The sequence below is a fragment of the Ambystoma mexicanum genome, chromosome 9, assembly GCF_040938575.1.
Source record: "Ambystoma mexicanum isolate Mex_15411 chromosome 9, UKY_AmexF1_1, whole genome shotgun sequence".
Taxonomy (NCBI): Eukaryota; Metazoa; Chordata; class Amphibia; order Caudata; family Ambystomatidae; genus Ambystoma; species Ambystoma mexicanum.
The window spans coordinates 1,024,546,189-1,024,552,188 of record NC_090931.1 but is presented as its reverse complement, the minus strand read 5'-3'; the positions used below and the strand labels follow the sequence as shown (position 1 = coordinate 1,024,552,188).

Below are 6,000 nucleotides of genomic sequence, written 5' to 3'. Positions count from 1 at the left end.
CTTTTATTGCTAGATGAAATGGAGTTGCTGAGCCTGTGCTTTGAGAGGTAGCCTAATGTAAATCTCTGGAATGCAGTAAAAGGAATATATTTAAATCAAAAGCTGTTATGAGCAACTACAAAGTGGATGTGAATGCCTTTTAAAACGTTTAATTTATACTGTTTGATCTGTTAAACGTTAGGCCAGTAGGTGGCGCTGCTACGTAAGCTGTTGCCTTATGTTTTTTTTAAATCCTGCTTGGTATATTAGCCACCATAGGGTGAGTCTCAGAAAATGAAAAGGAGAAGATTCGGGAGAGGGCTCTTTGTTTTGTTTGCTTTTTGATACCGCGAATGAATTAAATGCTACCGTGCCCGCCCTTCAGGGTGGGCAGCCACTGCCTTCATTGGACAGAAGAAGACTGAGGCCTCCCGGCCCCGGATACCGGCCTTTCCCGCGATGCGATCTGCAATTACCTTCTAGACAGGTAAGGCTGTGCTGCATTTCACGGTACCGCGCATCCGCTTCGCCTAGGCAAGTCTTCGACCATGAAACCACATAGAGCAGGCAGCTGGGAGACCAAACCGCTAGCGTCATTTTACATGAAATGTAAGGCACTAGCGCTCGTTACTGCAATTAACTGCGTTCCATGTGTACGGTTTCAAGGGGAAGACAGTGCTTTTTGGAAAAATAACCTTTTGATAGGTGGGTTGGTCTCAGAGCCTGTACGTTGATTTGATCTGTGCAGTCTTTGTTGTTTCCTGCTAATCAGTTTTCGTGATCGCCCTGGCCTCAGGTGCTCTGTTGATTTTCCGTCCGCATTCCCAGGTGGAATGGCTGAGCTGCTGGTGTCGCCTGCTGGTCTGGTCGCCTCTCGGTACATTGTAATTAGCACACTGTACTGTACTTGGGCAGGCGCGAGCTGCGCTGGGAATGCCGGCCTCCCGGTATCGTGCGGCATGCGTGCTGCTGGGTTAACCTGCACAGCAACAGGGCGGCCCTTTTTAAGTGGTCGAGGCCTTCCGCGGGGTGCCTGTCAGTGTGGATGCTGCCCGCTCCCGTGCAGTTACCTCTGTCCCTATGGTTTGACATCTACACGTGCAGTCTCAAGCTGTCCCAGCGCCCCCCACACACACAGGGGCTGCCCTCATCAGCACTAGAGTTTGGAAAAGGTCACCCATGGAGCCATGCTTCTGCATTAGGGTGGTCTGACTTCCAGACCAGCTCCCAATTCCTGATCCTTGCGTCAAACACGAAAAGCCGAGGGTTGGCCCGAGTTGCTATTATCATGTTCCTAATATGCAACCTCACTCACGTGTATTTAATTTGAGGGTGGAGCGTGTGCCTTATGTATAACCACGGTACTATTGCATTTCACATGTGTTCGGTTAAAAAAGCCCTTTTGCAAATACTTGATCCAGAGCAGCGCTAGCAGAGCGTTCACAGGAGACCGAGGGGCACGTGCTAGTTCCAGCGAACCGCTTGCGAACGGGCTATAGAACACATTACAACTCATCCTGTTGCCTGGGTCGTTATTGAGGCGGATCCGCATGGCTATCTGGGCGTTATTCTGCATTTATGGGTGTCATAGTTCAGCGGGAGTGCCTGCGCTGATGTTTATTGGCCACCCAGTCCATGTGTTTCTTGAACAGAGGCACCTGTGGAGGGAAGTTTGCTTGGAGATGCTGTGCTCCTTGAACGAGTATGCCTGCCTCTGGAAACAGAGCCCGGAGCCAGATCACAGAAAGTTTCCACCGGTGCAATTAGCCCCAGGGCAACGCTTACCATTGCACCATAATCAATGCAGTTTGGCATGGTATAAGCACCAGAGCAAAACTTCCCTGGTGCAAAAAGTTACATTTACGATGCATTTTTGCACCAAGGCAAAGTTTGCCCTAGTGCATACAGTGCAACTTTGCACTTGCACCGGCGCAACATTTCTGTGATGTGGGCCAGGTGATATTGACAGTGAGTCATTACTGCCTAGGGTGTTCTAACTTCCCTGGCCGCCGCATACCTCCAGATCATAGAAGTTACACGGTTTCCCCTGTTGCTTTGCTTCTCCCGCTCTCTGCCAGTCCTATGCATGCATTCACTATGGTTTCTGCTGCAGCAGTCACACTTCCATGCATTGGCCAGGACTAGGCTCAAAAAAGGGTGAAAATGCTGTTGGCTCATAGAGATACCCTTCGTTCCTCCGGTCTGCGGTGTATGGGAGGATCTAGAGAGATTACGAACTTCCCTGGATTAAGAGGAGTCGAATTACACCAGGGCCATGAGCTTGTAGATACGATATACAAGGCGTTGGAACATCTCCATTAGGGATTTGATGTATTTATTTAATTGTTTTTTTTATAACGCACCTAATACCATACCTGAGTTCAGTTTCTAAGCACAGATCTGGGATTCGAACCTCTGTTGCTTTGCGTGGTCGTGCTTCCAAGACCCCCACTATCCTCCGTTCATTGATGTATCAGAGACTTTCCTGAAAACTTCCCTTCCTACTTGTGCGCTGGTGCCAAACAGGTGGCTGGAATGTTGCCAAATATTGATGGATGGGCAGGAAGGAGTAATAGGAGAAAGCTGAGGCTCTTGTAGTGGAATTGTGCTAAAGCCAATCAACCATCACTCAGCAATTCCACCAGTCCTAGTCTTCTTCTGAATAATAACATGAAAGAACTAGAGAGACCACAGAAGACAAATGTATTGAAAAGTAAATAAATATGCACAGATTTGAAAAAGGCAGATTGCCGAAACACGTGTCATCCAAAGGGCACTAAACATCAGATAAATAAACAGTGGTGATGGTGAGACATCTTGGCTCTTGTTCTCATTGAGTCTTATCAGATTTATCAATAGAAAAGTGTTTTGCTCTTCTATACTGAGATCTCGTTAACTTAAGTACTTAGAATACTTTCTTAAAATGGTCATCTCTACTTGATTAAACATAAGTTAACAAATGTGTGTTATCAACAGGATGGTGTAGTCACATGGCAAATGGTTTTAATCTGTCAAGGTCTCTGACTGTTGGTTGATAAGAATGCAGGTTAGCTAGCATCATACACCAAGCCCTGGCTAGAAGATTATTTTCACGATTAATGGGTTGGAGAATAAGAGATCACAGAGTCTTAGCAGGAATCTGGTGGCAGTCTCTATAGGCTTCCGTATGAGTAAATGTCATCCTTCAGGGAAATTCAGAATGTAACGTCAAAGTGTGTTGAATGCTAACCATGTTTGATAAAGTGGCTCTTGTTAGGAATTTGGATTTTGGTGTTAGTCTGAACGATATGTTCATTTCTTTGGATTGAAATATGATTAAATGTAAATTGCTGTTGCTTGTCAGAGATGGTGTCTCTGGAGAGCAAGTACAGAGGCTGGCAAGTGAGATCTGCCCAGTAGCGATGGGAGGCATGAGCATTCACAAGCCTGCTGGTAAAGGCCCTGTGTGTTCTGTGGAAGTCTTCATGTGGGCAAGGAGTTAAATGCCCAGGAGCAACCAAGAAGACCACAGCAAACTCTGTAAGTAAGGATAAAGAGAGGCTATCCTGTGCAAAAAATCCCCCAAATAGATGCTGGTCCTGGGAAGGATTAAGGTGACCTCGTTCATGGTATTACCAATGGAGAGCCTCGGACATGAATTAAGGGCGAGCCGTTAATAAGTTAGGCACATCACTGACACGTCCACCCTAGTCTTATTCTTAGAGTACAGTTTTGAAACAGTTTTGCTAATTGTATAAGCGCTGTCTTTTATTCTTGCTCAAGTCCACAGGCTGTTCAGACAAGCAATAAAAAGGCTGACAAAGTAGTCTATTTTCTGTCTGAGTGTAATAGATCACCAAGGAAAAGTTCATAATTGCATTAAATCGCTGCTCACCCTTGAAATGTGTAAGAAGTTTAAGTGCGTGACACATGCTCATGAAAATTTAACAACCAAGCCAGGGCATACATAATTGGACACAATGTAGGTTATGTGAATGGTGGATCTTTTGCCTGAAACAGGCATTCCTCAACGTTTGCAGGCTTTACTGAACGTTCACATACTTTCTGCATGTTTTGAGGAATTATGTTGGGTTGCCTTGACTAAAATAGTATAAGTGTGGGATGCATGAGCCGATTTAGCAATCTGTCTTATGTCGAGAGAGTGAGGAGGTTGCACAGCAGTTGAGAAAAGGGATTTATAAGGTTTCCTCACATTTTTTTGTTACCGATTGCAACTTTGCTGAATTCTCTTGGCCGATTTGACCACTTTTTTGCCACAACAACGTGGGCGGGGGACTCCCCACCACTCAGTGTCCGTAAACGCCTTACACATACCAAACCCAAGCTTACCATCTGTAGTGTAAGTGATTTCAATCCGGCACTTCACCTAAGTCAACGCCTCGCGTGTAATGCATGACTGAATTCCTTATTTATTTGTCTAAAAGTTCTTTTATTCTGAACTATGTACCTCTTATATCACGCCCCTCTCTTGGAACCCCTCTCCCCTGGTCACACTGAACCAGGAATCAGGCTGGTTTGCAAAGTTAAAATATTTATTTATATATTCACAATATATTCACACTATTTTTAATGGGGATACAATAATCACCAATGGGGTGATGTCACAGTAAGCAATCGCTTTAATCATAAGGAGTAATAATGAGCAAAACAATGCAGCACAGCAATAATACTTTTGTGGGTGTGTGTTCAAATAAACTAGCAATGTGGTTACTCTTTCCCCCTGCACACCCCTCAACCCCCCAATATGCAATATCAAGAGATAGAAGGAGAGAGAACAGGTTTCAGGAATGCAGAATTCAAGCAAATAGATCAACCCCAATTTCCCCCCAGCAAACACAAGAGAGAAACGGAACTGATGGGCAAACTGTCAAAATGGTTTTTAAAGTTATCTGAGAATGCATTGGGTAAAACACTAAATATGGCTTAAATCACTGAAATTGTTTAAATTCTAATGGAAGCAGCTTTATATGGTTGCAGACAAACACTAGCAATGATTTGATAGTAAGAAACAATGTGCAAACTGAAATCTGAGGTCGGGTGCAATTGAAAGCTGTTTGACACGTTATAGAAATTTCCTAAAACAAAATTTGCAGCAAACTTTTCCGTGCGCTGTAATTGCGATTGCGGGAGAAATATAAGGATTTGAGATGCAGTTTTTGATTCTATGGAATCTAATGTGGATGTTAGCTACAAACAGACGTTTAAATTTATTTTTTTCAAATAGGCGTAAAATGAGAAAACAGGGATGCGCTTTCAAAAGACAAACAGGATTTCTTTACACTAGGGGGTGACTATGAAGAAGCAAATACCACACGGGAGAACAGCCATTAGACCAGGGCACCTCTGGATCAAGTTTTTGCCTGCCGAGGAGCTTGCCTTCTTCAGATGAAATATATCAGCACAAAGATATGTTCAACAATACTAGAACAGAAAGAAGTTAGTAGGGGTAAGAAAAGAGTTCAGGCAATTAAAAAATGTTTCTAACAATGCAGTTCTGAATATAAGATAGGATGGATTTAGATAGGGATTGCTATGGACAGTACATAGGCTAGTGACAGTCCTATACTATGGATACTCACTATATATGTTTGAACAGAACCGTCAGGAATTCTGGTCCATCAAGATCAGGGATTCTGCTCATAAATTCTGCTGGGCACACCGGAATGGGACAGGCTGCTGGGCACACCGGACTGGACTGGGTCTGCAATGGCTCTGGTCACAGCTATCTGGTCACAGCACGGCACAGCACGGCACAATTGGATGGGGTCTTTTGATTCTGGTAATAATTATTTTGCAGGTAAGCAGTTACAGCACAGCCTGGCTGTTCTTTTGTTCCCCTTAGGTGTCTGGGGTAAATTCTGGTTTCTGGAATTTTAAGGCCAAGATGAGAATGGTTCCTCTATAGAAGGAGCCTTTCTGCTTGCCAAGTTTCTGGAGTCAAGAGCAAGGAAGATGTCTGGTCCTCTCACAGGGTGCTCCGCCAGCAATCGGTTAGTGGGTAAATCTGTGTCTCTTTTTTAA

At 44.4% G+C, this 6,000-nt stretch overlaps 1 protein-coding gene across 2 annotated transcripts in view; it reads left to right on the top strand.

Annotated features, from left to right (window-relative positions):
• Positions 1-250: 250 nt before the first annotated feature.
• The window catches only part of LOC138488902 (sodium channel protein type 2 subunit alpha-like), a 1,546,115-nt gene continuing 1,540,365 nt past the window's right edge, over positions 251-6,000 (top strand). For both annotated transcript variants that reach the window (XM_069616296.1, XM_069616295.1), the window contains exon 1: positions 251-466. The gene's annotated coding sequence lies outside the window, so the exon portion shown is untranslated. The remainder of the gene's footprint in view (positions 467-6,000) is intronic.